Below are 17,073 nucleotides of genomic sequence, written 5' to 3'. Positions count from 1 at the left end.
CTTAATTAAGGCCACGGCCGCTTCCTTCCAACTCCTAGGCCTTTCCTATCCCATCGTCGCCATAAGACCTATCTGTGTCGGTGCGACGTAAAGCCCGTAGCAAAAAAAAAATAGCATCTAGAATATCATAAAACACGACTAAGCTACGACTCTACCGTGGCTCTACGCCTTTGTATTTGGGAGACGGGGGTGGGGGGGGGTGGGGGTGGGCTGGTCCCCACCATCAGCTGTCCTGAGAATGGTTTTCTGTGTTTTTCCATTCTGCACTAAGACGAATACCGGGACAGTTCCTAGTATAGGTCACGGCCACAAACCCTCTTACGTTCTCCCATATCTCCTTCTCCGATTTAAATCTCCTGGCCTAAGAGACGGCGTCACTGTCTAGGAGGATCATCTCCCCCTTCAGGGGAGGAATGAAAACATTTACTGGGCCTCTCTTATAAATCCAGACCGAATGCTTAGCGTTTGTACTCCCGGCTACGGCAGCTGCAGTATGGGAGGCACGCGCATAATTCTTCACCTTGCAAACAGCCTCCACGTGTTCGACCTGGCAAGCATGAGTCGCCAGTCTGTATCTCCGCTGTTAACGTCGTGAGACAGTTATCATTGCAACACCGTATTTTTGTATGCAGAAGTTCTGGTTTCAACTTAATGGTCGCGTGAACAGTCATAACTCTCGCTATTGGTGTGCATAAAATCCTAATGGTGTTTATGAAGTCGCTCATTATGATAAGAAGATTGGTGTTTGGTGTACTGTTACTGCAAGACGAATAATTGGGCCTAGTTTCTTCGACTCGACAGTAAATGCAGAGCGTTATCGAGATGACATTTTGACGCCTTCCTTCCATCAGTTAAGGGAAGAAGGAAAATCACGTGGTGGTTTCAACAAGATTCAGTCCCTGCTCATACAGCAGAAGACTCCCTTCTTAAAATCTCGGAAGTGTTTGCAGACAAAATGATGAGTGCTGGTCCATTTTCCCCTCGTCTTCCAGATCTAACAGTGTGTGATTTTTTCTTGTGGGGTAAACTGAAGCGAAAGGTGTATCGAACAAATCCTTACACATTGGAGTAACTGAAAGAAAACATTGCGAATTAAATCAGAAATATTACAGTGGCAGAACTCGCTTGCGGCAGCGAGAATGTGGTTACCAGATACAATGCCTGTGCAACCCAGGAAGGACGACATTTACAGCATCTTTTATATGGCAACACCTCATATAAGATTAACTCCACGCTTAGAGCAAGGGCGGTCGCGCGCGACATAAGTACGGCTGAGACAGCTGCTGTTGACCAGAGTACAAACACCACTTTTCGTTTTTTATTCGGGGGAGTCCTCGAAGCCGCTCCCCCCCCCCCCGTGGCATTCGACACTAATCTACATTGCTCCGAAGTGCAATTCATTCTAAGGAGAAAGAAATAGCAAGGAGGAGTGGGAAATGATACTACAGGAGTATCTGCATGTTTGCACGTCAGAGGCGTTACCAGGCAAGGTTTGTGTTCGAAAGATGGTGTTGAGGCGTGGTATTAAGGGTCAGGGTAAAACCACATAGGCGGAAAGAGAATGAGCCTACATGTAAAACCTGACAAATTTTGATCGCACATGCAAGGATGTGGTTTCTGGAAAGGTCCAGGTGTTAGTTGAGAAAAGGTATCATGCACAAGTCACGAGCCACATTCTTGCCAGTCCAGTTATTCACAGGATCAGTCCTTCTCGGCATTGCCGTGACTAGCGCGGGCCTTGCCGGTGACGGAGCCATGTGCAAATAGCCACTAGCATCTGTTGCACTGCTTTATACCCTTGGGGTCCCTGATCCTGGAGAATGAGGCAAAGCCCGCCGAGACGGGGGCCTACTGGATGGGGGTGGGACTTGACGCTGGACCTCCTTCCTCTCTGCCCGCGCAGTTGGCGCTCATCGACGCCTACTTAAGTCCTGCGCAGGTCGTGTAGTGGTGGTCATCCCACCAACGATTGCACCTCACTAGGAGCCCACAGCTATCCTGTCGGTGGTCCCACCTCAAGCAGCGGAAACTCTTCAAGAGCTGCCGAGGGGGACGTACAGGTCTCATCTGACTGCCGCTACCCGCTGAGGTCCTTTCCTGATTGGCTGATCGGTGGTGTGCTGTCCTGGGACCAGTCTTGGGCTGCTGCTGGACGGCCCTCTCCTGGTGGGCCGGCGTCGTCTTCTTCCTCCTGGTCCGGGGGCGACGTCTTCTTCCCTGCTGTGGTGGTCTCTTCTCGATCTCCTCCGGCTTCTCCCTCCTCCAGGATGGAGGTGGTGGCGCCGGTCGTTGCTGACTCGTGATTACGTTCCCTGTCCTGTGGGGCGCAAATCGATGTCTGCACCTTGACGGACATGCTGGCAGGCCGGGTCTGGGTAGCAGTGTCCAAACGCCGGGGAGCGTCCTCCTCCACTGCTATGCTGCCGTCCGCCGTCTGGGGCGCTCTCCTGGTTTGTGCCCGGGTGATAGGCCACTTCTGGCTGGCCTTGGTCTGCGTCGACTTCACTTTAGTCGGTCTCAGGATCTCAGTCTGCGTCCACCTGACAGAGCCAGGCCAGTCGGTCTGGGTCGCACAATCGCGGCTCCTCGGGGCGGCGCACACCACGTAAGTGTTGGGGTCCTTGGTCTCCGGCTGGGTGGCATGGACTAAATCGGTAATAACCACCTTACGCTTTTGCCTTCTCGGCGTCTGGGTGATGGCCTCTCTGGTCTCCGTCTCGGCTCTCCTTCAGAGGGCACCGGCATTTCTCCCTGGCACGCCGTCCCTCCCTGGTAGTCGGACGACCTGAAATAGAGTAGAAAGCTCCTGCTCCACATGGCGCATCCACTCCTGGTCGTGATGTCCGATGATGAGGCCTCCAGGTAGGAAGCTTTCGACAGACATGGTTGTCGAAATCTTCTTGCCTCCGTGGAGGGGGCGCCGCATTCTGTCTAGGACTAAGCCCCGTTCAGAAAATACCGGGCGCCCCGCCCTGTAGTAGACGAACACCGCCTCGTACCCCCGCTTCGCGTAGCCCTTGGAGAAGAACACGCCGTTAGGGTGGATCACACCAGTCCCTGTACGGCTCCGTCTCTGGCGTCTCCGGCTCTGTGTTGTCCTCCAGCGCAGGTGCAGGTGGCCATAGGGCCTCATGGATGAGGCTCCCAAGCTCGCATATTGCCTCCGTAACAGTCATCTTCTTCACCTGGCTGCCCTCACCGTTGTCCGCTATCGTTTCCGTAGGTGCCTGAAACACTCTTGAAAAATAGTGCTGAGAAGTGCTGGTGGACAATGCTCTGTTTGTGTACATAGTACACAATATGACGTGCTCTGAGCAGTGCACTGATGCAAACAAATACTGCTCTTTCCTGTTTGTACTAACAAGTACAGTTGCCTGAATAGTACTGATAAGTACAAATAGCCTGGCAAGGATAGTGATTCAGCGGAAAGCACGTACGTCCGTTCGCTGTGACTGCCAAACTCGTCATCACGAACACTGTGCGTTCGATCTGAGTTTATAAGAGAGACTCTGTAGTTGTAGTCCTCTGACGAGGTTGACGTCAGCGGGGGGAGGGGAGGGAAGGGGGCATCCGGTCGTAAAAAACTCGCTGCAAAAATTCATCTCATTTCATACCCGTCCCCGTAAATAAACGGGAAAAGAATTGGACACACACAACTACTTCCTCTTCAGACACTAACCTGTTGTTGTGTTTACTTTATTACGTGTTTCTGTACAATTTCCGATATATATTTATTAGACTATATTTTGTTCTCTGATTGTGCTTTCGATAAACGATGCTGGCAGTCCAGTCCCGACGTACACGCGCTCAGGACCATGGACAACGGAACATTTGCAGATTGTGCACGCCTGTTGCCTTTTATTTGTTTTAGCAAAATAAGAAATTGCATTGATAATAATTAGGAAAATTGTTATTTTTAACCAGTTTTGTTCTATTCTATCTGGATTCTTAATGTATTTAAAACTACATGCAAAAATATCTGGCTCCATACCTGAATGGCTTTTGTCCCAAGGGTTCCGCGGTTCGATTTCTGTTCAGTCTTCCTGGCTCGGTACTGGATGTTTGTACTATTTTCAACGTTAGAATTCATTTTAGAATTCTTTATAAACGCGCAGGTCGCCTGTAGTGTGTCAACTCGATAACCTGTACCAGGCCTTTACTTAGGGTGTGCTGTCGGTTAATCTGTATCAGCATGTTATTGAAGCATATGCTCCCCAACGACTGAATAATGATAATACTGGTTTTACGTTCCACGAACTAATTTTAGGTTTTCGCAGACGGCGTGGTGCCAGAATTTTGTCCTTCAGGAGTTGATTTACGCGCCATTCAATATACCGACACGAGGCTGAGGTATTTGAACACCTGCAAGTACCATTCGACTGAGCCGGAATCCAACTCGCCAACTAGGCCTGAAAGCCAGCGCTGTACCGTCTAAGCCACTCAGCCTGGCGTAGGATTACGCATTTATGAAATAATAACCTGTAATATTGTCTGATATTAGCTTAGATATAAAAGAAAGCCACTTCAATATCTCCTTGTAAAAGGAACTGTCTGTTTTCTCCTTGTATGTTTTAATCAATATTTGAATCTTCGAGGTTATTTTTGTTCGCTTGAGTATTCTTGAGATTCTTCGAGTGTATCTACCTCCACAGGCTAGAACTTTGATTATGTTCACTTTTTCTTCATTGTAAACCTTGTTTTAAGTTCTTACGAAATACCGGTACCGTACCTTATTTTTTACCAGGTTAAAGGAATGATTCACGTAACCGTTTATAACAGTATAGGCGGATACTATTCCTGTTTTGTTGAGTCATACACGTATTGTTTAAGCTGTGATTCGCAGAAGCTTTGCTTCTCCTTAGAGGGTACATCTCTGTATGCTGTTTGTCTAAATACACTTAAGAAAATGGAAATTGCAACACCATGAAGGCATTAGTCGTTTGTGTTGATTTTCAAGATATGGAACGATGCTATGTAGGTATGTAAACGATCAAAGTTTCAGACCCATTGGATTGTTGCTACAGGTCTCCCCACGTGATTGGTCGCGGAGGAATCAACTCCAGTATACGGACTCTGGTGTAGCGTAGTTGACTTGCAGTCTGTGCAGTGAAGTGTTTCCCGTCAAACATGCCTCGACGACAGAGAAAAGCACTCTATTAACAACTGTCGCCGTTTGAGAGGGCTCGGATAATTGGGCTGTGTGAGGCTGGATTATCGCTAAGGACTGTCGCTGCGCGTGTTGGCCGACAGGCATCTACGGTACAACGTGTATGGCAGCAGTGGTCAAATGAAGGTACCCACACTCGTAGACCTGGCACAGGCCCAGCGCGACAGACAACTGTGAGAGAGGATCGCCGCATCATTCGGATGGCCCGGATGGAACCCCATGCAACAGCAGCGCAAATTTGAGCAGCTGTGGCACCCCACGTTACACAACAAACAGTTGGTAATCGCCTGCGTGCAGCTGGCTTACGAGCTCGTGTCCCTGCAGAAGGTGTTCCATTCACCCCACAACAGCGACGTGTAAGGCTGGCCTGGTGACAAGAAAGACCGACGTGGGTCGACGAATGGCATAGGGTCGTCTTTAGTGATGAATCGCACTTCTGTCTTGCCCGCAGTGATCCCCGGAATCGTGTGCGCCGACGTACCGGGGAGAGGGACCGCCCAGATCTTATTGTCGAGAGGCCACAGGGCCAACACCAAGCATTATGGTCTGGGGAGCTACTGGCTTTAGTGTGAAATCACAATTAGTGGTTTTTGAGGGCACTATGACTGCTCAACAGTACGTTGATAGGGTACTCAATCCAGTGGTTGTCCCTAAGATGGCGAACATTGCTAATGGGATGTTTCAGCAGGACAATGCCCGGGTTCACACCGCACGCATTTCCAGAGAAGCTCTCCACGACATCACAACCTTAGAATGGCCTGCCAGATCCCCGGACCTCAGTCCTATTGAGCATGTGTGGGACATGATGGGTCGACAACTGGCCAACCGTCCTCAGCCACCCACAACTCTGGAACAACTGACGCGTGCAGTGCAGCAAGCATGGGCCACAATTCCTCAGGAAGCGATCCAGGGCCTTATTGACTCCATGCCTCGACGAATTCATCAATGTATTGCAGCTCGTGGTGGGCACATCCTGTATTGATTGTTGTCCAAACTTGCAGTCAGAGGGACCTGAAAGTGTAATCATCGAAGCACAACCGAACACTCGTCCTGATGTTCAATTCCAGCAATGTAGCACCACTCCTTCTGAGTGTTGCAATTTCCATTTTCTTCAGTGTAGTACATTTTTCTCGTAATAATAAGTGTCATAGCCAGTCACTGACACATTCGTTTCTCCTCATGAATATGAAACATACATACATAGGTACATTATCATTATAGACTGTTATGCCTTTCAGCGTTCAGTCTGCAAGCCTCTGTGAACTTACTAAACGTCGCCACAATCCTCGATTTACAACAAGTATTCTGGCCTCATTTAGTTATATACCTCTTATCTTTAAATCGTTAGAAACAGAGTCTAACCATCGTCGTCTTGGTTTACCTCTCCTTCTCTTACCCTCCATAACAGAGTCCATTATTCTCCTAGGTAACCTATCCTCCCCCATTCGCCTCACATGACCCCACCACCGAAGCCGGTTTATGCGTACAGCTTCATCCATCGAGTTCATTCCTAAATTAGCTTTTACATCCTCATTCCGAATACCATCCTGCCATTGTTTCCACCTATTTGTACCATCAATCATTCTTGTTACTTTCATGTCTGTTACTTCTAACTTATGAATAAGATATCCTGAGTCCACCCAGCTCTCGCTCCCGTAAAGCAAAGTTGATCTGAAAACAGACCGATGTAAAGATAGTTTCGTCTGGGACTGACTTCCTTCTTACAGAATACTGTTGATCGCAACTGCGAGCTCACTGCATTAGCTTTACGACACCTTGATTCAATCTCACTTACTATATTACCATCCCGGGAGAACACACAACCTAAATACTTGAAATTATCGACCTGTTCTAGCTTTATATCACCAATATGATATTCAATTCTGTTGAATTTCTTACGTACTGACATTAGTCTTCGAGAGGCCAATTTTCATACAATACTCATTGCACCTATTTTCAAGTTCCAAGATGTTAGACTGCAGGCTTTCGGCACAGTCTGCCATTAAGACCAAGTCGTCAGCATAGGCCAGACTGCTTACTACATTTCCACCTAACTGTATCCCTCCCTGCCATTTTATACCCTTCAGCAGATGATCCATGAAAGCTACGAACAAGAAAGGTGGAAGAGTACAGCCTTGTCTAACCCCTGTAAGTACCCTGAACCAAGAACTCATTCTACCATCAATTCTTACTGAATCCCAATTGTCAGCATAAATGCCTTTGATTGATTTTAATAATTTACCTTTAATTCCATAGTCCCCCAGTATAGCGAACATCTTTTTCCTCGGTACCCCGTCATATGCTTTCTCTAGATCTACGAAACATAAACACAACTGCCTATTCCTCTCGTAGCATTTTTCAATTACCTGTCGCTTACTGAAAATCTGATCCTGACAACCTCTCTGTCGTCTGAAACCACACTGGATTTCATTCAACTTCCTCTCAACTACTGATCGCACCCTCCCTTCCAAGATGCCATTGAATACTTTGCCTGGTATAATAATCAATGAGATACCTCGATAGTTGTTGCAATCATTCCCATTCCCTTGCTTATAGATAGGTGCAATTACTGCTTTTGTCCAATCTGAAGGTACCTTACCAACACTCTTTGCTAATTTTACTACTCTATGAAGCCATTTCATCCCTGCCTTCGCACTATACTTCACCATTTCAGGTCTAATTTCATCTATTCCTGCTGCTTCATGACAATGGAGTTTATTTATCATCCTTTCCACTTCCTCAAGCGTAATTTCACCAACATTTTCCTCCTCCACATGAGCTTGGCTGTTCGCAACACCACCAGGATCCTCCACCTCTCCAGTGATTCCCTGGGATCTATTATGAGTACACCTGAATTACTCAAAACACTGTTCATTTCCTTTTTCCCTCCCTTCCTAAGATTCTTTAGTACTGTCCAGAAAGGTTTCCGTGCTGCTTGACCTAGCCATTCAGGGTTATTACCAAAATCTTCCCACGACTTCTTTTTGGATTCAAGAACTTTTTGTTTCGCTCTGTTTCTTTCATCTACGTACAAATCCCTGTCTGCCTCGGCCGTTGTTTGGAGCCATTTTTGATAAGCCTTCTTTTTATGTTTACAAGCTGCTCTCACTTCATCATTCCACCAAGATGTTCGCCTTTTCCCATCTTTACACACAGTTGTTCCTAGGCATTCCCTTGCTGTTTCTACTACAGCATCCCTGTATGCCACCCATTCAATTTCTATATCCTGAACCCGCTTACTGTCTACTGCTCGAAACTTCTCACTAATCATATCCATATACTTCTGTCTAATTTCCTCGTCCTGGAGATTTTCTACCCTTATTCGTTTGCAGACAGATTTCACTTTCTCCACCCTAGGCCTAGAGATATTTAGTTCACTACAGATCAGATAGTGGTTTGTATCATCGAAAAATCCCCGGAAAACTCGTACATTCCTAACAGATTTTCTGAATTCGAAGTCGGTTAAGATATAGTCTATTATGGATCTGGTACCCCTAGCCTCCCATGTGTAGCGGTGAATAGCCTTATGCTTGAAGAATGTATTCGTAACTGCTAAACCCTTACTAGCACAGAAGTCCAGCAAACGCTTCCCATTCCCATTAGCTTCCATATCTTCCCCACATTTACCAATCACCCTTTCGTATCCTTCAGTTCTATTCCCAACTCTCGCATTGAAATCGCCCATTAGCACTATTCTATTCTTGCTGCTGACCCTGACCACGATGTCACTCAATGCTTCATAAAACTTGTCAACTCCATCCTCATCTGCACCCTCACATGGTGAATACACGGAGACAATTCTAGTCCTAATTCCTCCAACTGACAAATCTACCTACTTCATTCGCTGATTTACGTGCCTAACAGAAACTATGTTGCGTGCAATGGTATTCCTGATAAAGAGCCCTACCCCAGACTCCGTCCTTCCCTTTCTAACACACGTCAAGTACACTTTATAATCTCCTATCTCTTCCTCATTATCTCCGCTTATCCGAATATCACTTACTCCTAGCACATCCAGATGCACCCTCTTTGCTAACTCAGCCAGTTCTACTTTCTTTCTTCCATAAGCCCCATTAATATTGATAGCTCCCTATCGAATTCCATTTCGTTCGCCAAGTTTTCTTCCAAGGGGTCCCTCGCCTGTCAAATGGGAGTGGGACTCCGTTACTCCCGTAGGTCCGAGGCTTGCTTAAAATGTTCTGAGCTCGGTAAATTCATGAAGCAGGATGCTACCCTACTTGCACATAGTCCAAGTGAGGATCTCTCCTCTAACGGGTTATGGACCATCGGTGAATTGTATAGTCCTAGCCGCCTGAGCACAAGGAGGGTCATGACTCAGAATATGACCGAGATGCCCACTCCCATTCCATAGCAACTGGTATCCCGACTCTCAGGACCACTTACTAGGCCACTCAGCCTTTGCCCGTGGTTCACGAATAGGACGTGACCACAGTAACCCACAACATGAACCGTGTTGATATGAATCCTACTGCCTCTCCCACCTCGTTAGAAACCGACGCATGTAGTTCCTATCAACACAGGACTATGCGTCTTGTTCAAATGAGTAATAATTCGTGACGTAAAAAAGGAGACTTAGTTCTTTTCTTCAGCGACCGATTCAATTTTTTTTTTGCTATTTGCTTTACGTCGCACTGACACAGATAGGTCTTATGGCGACGATGGGATAGGAAAGACCTAGGAAGCGGCCGTGGCCTTACTTATGGTACAGCCCCGGCATTTGTCTGGTGTGAATATGGGAAACCACGGAAAACCATCTTCAAGGCTGCCGACAGTGGAACTCGAACCCACTATCTCCCGATTACTGGATACTGGCCGCACTTAAGCGACTGCAGCTATCGAGCTCTCTGATTCAATTTTGTTGAAGGACGTTTGGTATACACATTTTTGGGAGTCACGGATTTTTACCGGGGAACCCAGTACAGAAACGAAATAATAGACGTGTTCTACATAAAAAAGAACAACCTCATCACTTTACTTTACTTGTCTGTATATACGCCGTTATCCGAAACATGGACGATTCTAATTACATTTGAACTAAATTGCAATTAATTAACTACTGCTGTTCAATATTTATACAATTTATTATTATTTATATGGAAGCCTTTAGGATATTGGACTTCCAAAAGGTGTTTATAACATTTATACCATTACACAAGCACGTTATGAGGATATATTTCAATTATTTACTAACATTTACTGACCTTGAAGCGTTTATTGATAATAACTGCTGGCATGTGTTTCGTATTTGAACATCTCGGGCATATAATCTAATAGAGTGTGCAACCAGTTTATTAGAGAAGAGTAAATATCGCACCAATATCACAAGCTGATCGATAGCATATTTGCTAAACTATCGGTGGCATTCCGTGTCGGTTACGAAGGTTGTAGGAATAAAAAGGGACTATGAACTGCGTCCTTATAGAGGAGCCAATTAAGTGGTGGGTGAAGATTAATTCCCATGAATTACACTTCGCTGAGCGAGTTGGGCGTGCGGGTACGGTCGCGCAGCTGTGAGTTTGCATTCGAGAGATAGTGGGTTCGAGCCTCACTGTCGGCAGCACTGAAGATGATTTTCCGTGGTTTCCCATTTTCACGCCAGTTAAATGCTGGGTTGGTGGCATCTGCTGTGTGTAAGAAACTGCGTGTTATTGTGCTAGCGGACAGTGTTATTTGTGGTACGTGTGTTTTTTTTTTTTTTTTTGCTAGGGGCTTGACGTCGCGCCGACACAGATAGGTCTTATGGCGACGATGGGATAGGAAAGGTCTAGGAGTTGGAAGGAAGCGGCCGTGGCCTTAATTAAGGTACAGCCCCAGCATTTGCCTGGTGTGAAAATGGGAAACCACGGAAAACCATTTTCAGGGCTGCCGATAGTGGGATTCGAACCTACTATCTCCCGGATGCAAGCTCACAGCCGTGCGCCTCTACGCGCACGGCCAACTCGCCCGGTGGTACGTGTGTTGCAGGGATGTTGGGGACTCTACAAATACCCAGTTCCCGAGCCCTTTTGTTTCAAAATTAAATCTGCGACCCAACCGGGAATCGAATTCGGGACCTCTCGAAAAGAAAAAAACACTATGCTGACCATTCACACAAGGAGCAAGGCAATGTTAAATTAATAAGTTGTTTCTTATAGTATATGAATGATATGTGATGGTATTTCATTTTAAAAAGTGATTGTCTTACTCATGCTGAGGAAGGTACTTGAAGATCGATCATCTGGAGCTCGTGATGGGTGGTAGTTAGTCAAAATGTGCAATTAGTGTTATTTTCCCGTGTTACTAGTAGCTTTAAGAAACCTATAGGTCTGATTTCATAAGTTGTAACATGGTAGTGAGCCGACCCGGATCTACAGAGGTGTGTTGCTAAAGCAGACATGTCAAGGTTACGAGCTGACTGACAATTCTGCGCGCATGAGAAGCAGCTGTTATGAGCTGACTGCTAGCTCTGTGTGCATGAGAAGCAGCTGTTATGAGCTGACTGACAGCTCTGCGTGCATGAGAAGGAGCTGTTACGAGCTGACTGACAGCTCTGCGTGCATGAGAAGCAGCTGTTACGAGCTGACTGACAGTTCTGCGTGCATGAGAAGCAGCTGTTATGAGCTGACTGCTAGCTCTGCGTGCAGGAGAAGGAGCTGTCACGAGCTGACTGCTAGCTCTGTGTGCAGGAGAAGCAACTGTTATGAGCTGACTGCTAGCTCTGTGTGCATGAGAAGCAGCTGTTACGGGCTGACTGACAGCTCTGTGTGCAGGAGAAGCAACTGTTACGAGCTGACTGACAGCTCTGCGTGCATGAGAAGCAGCTGTTATGAGCTGACTGCTAGCTCTGCGTGCATGAGAAGCAGCTGTTATGAGCTGACTGACAGCGCTGCGTGGATGAGAAGCAGCTGTTACGAGCTGACTGACAGCTCTGCGTGGATGAGAAGCAGCTGTTACGAGCTGACTGACAGCTCTGCGTGCATGAGAAGCAGCTGTTACGAGCTGACTGCTAGCTCTGTGTGCATGAGAAGCAGCTGTTTCGAGCTGACTGCTAGCTCTGTGTGCATGAGAAGCAGCTGTTATGAGCTGACTGCTAGCTCTGCGTGCATGAGAAGGAGCTGTTACGAGCTGACTGACAGCTCTGCGTGCATGAGAAGCAGCTGTTACGAGCTGACTGTCAGCTCTGCGTGCATGAGAAGCAGCTGTTACGGGCTGACTGACAGCTCTGCATGCAAGAGAAGCAGCTGTTACGAGCTGACTGCTAGCTCTGCGTGCAAGAGAAGGAGCTGTTACGAGCTGACTGACAGCTCTGCGTGCAAGAGAAGCAGCTGTTACGAGCTGACTGCTAGCTCTGCGTGCAAGAGAAGGAGCTGTTACGAGCTGACTGACAGCTCTGCGTGCATGAGAAGCAGCTGTTACGGGCTGACTGACAGCTCTGCGTGCAGGAGAAGCAACTGTTACGAGCTGACTGACAGCTCTGCGTGCATGAGAAGCAGCTGTTACGAGCTGACTGACAGCTCTGCGTGGATGAGAAGGAGCTGTTACGAGCTGACTGACAGCTCTGCGTGCATGAGAAGCAGCTGTTACGGGCTGACTGACAGCTCTGTGTGCAGGAGAAGCAACTGTTACGAGCTGACTGACAGCTCTGCGTGCATGAGAAGCAGCTGTTACGAGCTGACTGCTAGCTCTGCGTGCAAGAGAAGCAGCTGTTACGAGCTGACTGACAACTCTGCGTGCACAAGGGGCAGCTGTTACGAGCTGACTGCTAGCTCTGTGTGCAGGAGAAGCAACTGTTACGAGCTGACTGACAGCGCTGCGTGGATGAGAAGCAGCTGTTACGAGCTGACTGACAACTCTGCGTGCACGAGAAGCAGCTGTTACGAGCTGACTGACAGCTCTGCGTGCATGAGAAGCAGCTGTTACGAGCTGACTGCCAGCTCTGCGTGCATGAGATGCAGCTGTTACGAGCTGACTGACAACTCTGCGTGCATGAGAAGCAGCTGTTATGAACGCTAGCCTAGGACATTGTTAGATAGCGGGAGCCTGCATGGATGTACATTACACGTTCATAACTGCGGTAATAATAAAGTTGTTTGCTTTGCGTCCCACTAACTACCTTTACGGTTTTTGGAGATGCCGAGGTGCCGGAATTTAGTCCGGCAGGGGTCCTTTTACGTCCCAGTAAATCTACCAACACGAGGCTGACGTATTTGAGCAGCTTCAAATACCACCGGACTAACCCAGGATCGAACCTGCCAAGTTGAAGCAGAAAGGCAACGCCTCTACCGTCTGAGCCACTCAGCCCCGCCGTAACTGCGGTACTCCGTACGATACATGTGTACATTCTTTCATATAAGAACGTACAGTACGCGAACCTTTTCTTGATACCAGGTTTTACGGGGATGAGGGATAAGTAGGGAGCTCTTCCGGTTCCGGTTATACTGCCAACTGAATGGAAATGAAATCTGAATTGAATCGCTAATATGATCGATCGATATGAATTTTCTAAACTGTTATTGTCTTAAGCCAACAACTGTATCACATATATCATATAACATTATATAACATTTTTCGATGCGAATCTTGTTCCTAGCATGAATTCTATAGTTTGGCTTTGCTGTGTAACCAACAACAGTACTAGTACGTAAAGTGTACGCCAGATGTCTCACAGCGATGCATAAGCGATTCGTAGTTTGTGTTGCAAAGGTTGCCAATACGAATCTCGAAGATAACCGAGTTCTACCGATTCAGCACTAGGGAGCTCAGGTATCAAGAATAGGTTCGCATACTGTACATGTGTTCAACACGGCGTTCGTATAAAATGCGCGGAACAACATGCTGTATAATTACCGTGTACCAGGAAAATTAACAACTAATTTAAAAGCTGACATGAGCATTGAAGTACGAAATTAAAGGCATTTATCTTTAGGGACTTAACCTGCTCAACTCTCCTATGAACAATTATGAAGCGGAATAATGCCGAATACTACGCCGCTACTATATCACTTGTGTAGCAAAACGTCATGCTTTGATAAACTTGAAGAAAGGGTAATAGGCAGTGATAAAAGTATCTCTTCAATCAATCGCGTTGATACAGAAGTACACCAAATACTAACCAGTTACTGTGTCAATCCTTATGCCACAGTCTGTGCAGCTGAATCCTTGAACGATTATTTGTAGACCAAAACAGGTAAATGGAGTCGGTCACCTGTAGGTGTGCACAGCCCTGAGTCAGCAACGCGGGGAAGTACAAGCCGACTGAGGGGAAGCGACTTCCACCCTCGGGCGCAGGTATTTCTAGCACGAGCACGGCTCTTACGGCGGGCAAGCTTTAACACCCATGTATTAATGAATTCAATCACAAGGTGAGCTGATAAAATCAGCTTACAAGCTATAACATCCCCTGAATCTTCACTCCTCTCCAACAAATCCTAATTTCCTGGCCAGAGAGAGGGTTTAAGTAACCTGCAGGGTGAGGAATGAAAACTCTCTTTTTTACTGTAGATAGATACATCACAACCAAAACCACTCGATAGGCAACCCGCAACGCCAGTAAACAGCACGTACTTCGGAACGAACCGGTGGATGGAGAGTGCATTTCATAAAATTATTATTATTTAGAAAAAAGGTTAAGGTTTAATCAAATACATTTTTCCTCTATAATGAGGAAACTTTTAAATATTAGAAGACGTTACGAGATCTCAAAAGTAGTCAAGTGCAACGAAAGTTTACTAACTTAAGTCTACTAACTTATTTGTATGTGATTTTTCTTATACAAGAGGCCATGTACAACTGCGGACCGAATCCCATGACGTATATCAGCGAGAATATTTCTTGTGGTAGTGAAGCATCGTTCAGCAGAAGCGCTTATAGCAGGAATAGAGAAAATAGCACGCAACACACTGCTTAATCTTGATGATTATTTTCCTTTATTTTTGTGTTTAGAACTATTACAATTATTGAAGGTATTTTTGCAATTAAGTTAACGATTTCACTAGCATAAAATAAAATAAAATAAGTTTAAAATTACCTTATTTTTCTAAAACTTCAAACCATCTGCACCATTGTATTCCGCTGTTAGGTAAATGTCCACTTCATCCGCGTCCTGAAGCTGGAGTGCGTTATCACACAGTTAATCAATATGCGTCATCTGTTAAAACCCTTGGCATTTCAAAAGCAGATTCAGAATCATTATCTGCAACAAGGGATACTGAGCAGTGGGGAAGATTTTTCCTTCTTGAAGTCAATCACTCTCTTCTTCAAGTGGTTTCAGAAAATTAATTTAATCATTGAATACCTCTAATCAATGCTGCCTATCTTCTCTGTTTGACCATTTCGTTTTAGTAAATTCATTATTTCAACCCATTATTGAAGAGCTGACTTCAACGTGGCTAGTTTGGTGTTCTATCGAGTTTCGCATTCCCGTTTGAAGGCTTTAGGCAGACCCTTTATTACACCACTTCGTTTTCAATATGTAACTAAAATCTTACATTCAGTAAGAAATTCGGAGGCAACTGGTTGTTCATCATTCTTTTCTCAAAAAATACACTTGTATTCGTCATTCAGAAAAGTGGTACGACAATGCGCAAGACGTGACAATCTGTCACATCCCTGCAGGGTTTTCTTCATGTTTGCTAATGCCCAATTCTTCAAACCGCTGAATAATGTCATAATATACTGTATATTACCGCTAAGGAGCATTCCTGAACATACCGAAGTAAAACTCATTTTCTGCAATTTCCGTCATGACGGTAATACTCTGTAAGGATTATATAATGGTAACGGTTGTATTTGCCTGTCCAGCCGTCATTTGTGAAAGAAACACAGTCTTCTTCTAAGGCCTGCTGTATTTCTTGCGGATCTGTTGACCACACCTCTTCCAACATTTTAGGAAAAGCTCCGGACACAGTCGTAGGATGGGTAATTCATTATTTAGCATCTACAAACCCTACGACAAAGTTTAGAGTTTCAAAGGGGCGCAACACAAAACTCGAGAGAGACCGTTATGATAGAATAGCATTATATCTGTAATGTTTAAAAGAAAGTGAGCAATTTTACAATATTAGTCACTGTATTTAAATGCCAAGCACATTATTTAAATGAATTACTTCTCAGAGAGTTTGGATGTCTTGAATTGGCCACAGATGAACCTGTGACTTGGATCAAAAACTTGGACATCCATATTTAACTTTTCAGCTTGGTAGGGATACTAGTGAGGGAAAATGATTCTTGGCTATGTGCAATTGTACATGTGATATTAGCTGTTGTTATTGTCCGGTTTGTATTTAAGTATGTATGTAGTCATTAGTTCTGTATTTCATATTGTCAGTTGTCATGTCTGCATCATACGCTTTATTATTATTATTATTATTATTATTATTATTATTATTATTATTATTATTATTAATAATAATACTTTTTATATTGCTATTTGCTTTACGCCGTACCGACACGGCGACGATGGGATAGAAAGGGGCTAGGAGTGTGCAGGAAGTGACGGTAGACTGGTTTGAAAATGGGATACGCTAAATAAATAACCGTATGTGGTTAATGCATGATGGGACACCAGCTCAATTTGCTCTTTCAGCTAAAGCAAATTTAAATGAGCGATTCCCAAACGTAAGAATAAGTCGAAGGAATGGACATGCTAACCTGCCTATCCGCCTGACCTCATTTCGTTGGATTTTTGCTAATGAAGTCACTTGAAGGACATTGTGAATTCACGATCTATTCATAACAAGAATATTATTCGCCAGCAACTTATGCCAACAGGCACGACAGACACCTGGAATATGCGACAGACTATAGTCGATGATGCGACATCTAGAAGTCAGGGTTAGAGCTCGTGGTGGCCATTTTGAGGACGTTTTGTAGGAGTTTCTGCAAATATAAAATGTAAATATAAAGGT

This window comes from Anabrus simplex, chromosome 5, assembly GCF_040414725.1.
Source record: "Anabrus simplex isolate iqAnaSimp1 chromosome 5, ASM4041472v1, whole genome shotgun sequence".
Taxonomy (NCBI): domain Eukaryota; kingdom Metazoa; phylum Arthropoda; class Insecta; order Orthoptera; family Tettigoniidae; genus Anabrus; species Anabrus simplex.
This window is presented reverse-complemented; position numbering follows the sequence as displayed.